Genomic DNA, 1,101 nt, shown 5'->3' on the forward strand with positions numbered 1-1,101 from the left:
CTCTCATCTGCTTGGTTTTTTCTACAACAATAGAAGAATATATATAGGAAAACCAAAACCCTATCTCTAGCCTAACTTCCTAATTAGAATAGGATTCAAACTCTAAATCATGATAAGACTCAATCTTCTAATCGTGATAGATCTCTAACCCTATCTAATTCTCATGAAGTTATACAAAGAATCAAAGACACAATCCTAACACATCAGTGGTCAGTCAAATCATCGATAGACTATAGGAAAGAATCAGAGAAATAGAAATCAGATTTTGAATCATCGATGGTCTACAGTCAACTATCGATGATTATCAACGGACCATCGATGATCGTATTTCACCATCGATAGTTTGGACATGATTTGGCAGTTTTCGAAAGATTTTAAGATTCAATCTCAGCCGTTCGCTAATAGTTTTGAACTTCTATTGAACTATGATTAGAGGATCCCTTTCCTATGTTGTTAAGACCTATTTAAAGGGGAATTGAGAAAGAGAGTAACCAACAAGAAGGGAGAAGGCAACTGGGGTTTGTGAGAGAGTTTGATTTGAGAATTCAACCTAGGAGCCTCGTTCAACATCTTCTCGTCACGCTTAATATCGAAGGATTTTTTTTTCTACAAGGAGAAGTGTCCTTTGTGTTCAAATTGAATATCACTTCTTCACGAATCTTCATCATCATTGTTTTGAAGAGCTATTTGTTAAAAGGGCAATAAGATTTTTCTAGTTGCGATTTAACTAATTTTGGGTTGGATTTGTATTTTAAACTTGCAAGTTTGACGGCATACTCAAGCCAGGGTAATTAAGTGTTGGCGTACTTAAGCCAAGTAAATTGAGGGTGTCTAAATAGGGCTAGCTTCCTTCTGGTCATTGTAAGGAGTTAGGTTAGTCGACTGGTTTTGGGTAGATTCCATGGTGTTGTCTGTAAAGTCCACCAAATTGAGTTGTGATTTGGGAGAACTCCGGTCATAATGAAGTAGGCCTTTTGCAAGAAGGAAGAGTGAAATTAGGATTTCGATCCGAACCACTATAAAAATCTTGTGTGTTCTTGTGTTAGTTTGCATTTAGTTTTTTATATATTATTTTTGCTGCATATTCTAAGTTAGTCGAAA

Source organism: Asparagus officinalis, chromosome 7 (genome assembly GCF_001876935.1).
Source record: "Asparagus officinalis chromosome 7, Aspof.V1, whole genome shotgun sequence".
In the NCBI taxonomy this organism is placed as follows: Eukaryota; Viridiplantae; Streptophyta; class Magnoliopsida; order Asparagales; family Asparagaceae; genus Asparagus; species Asparagus officinalis.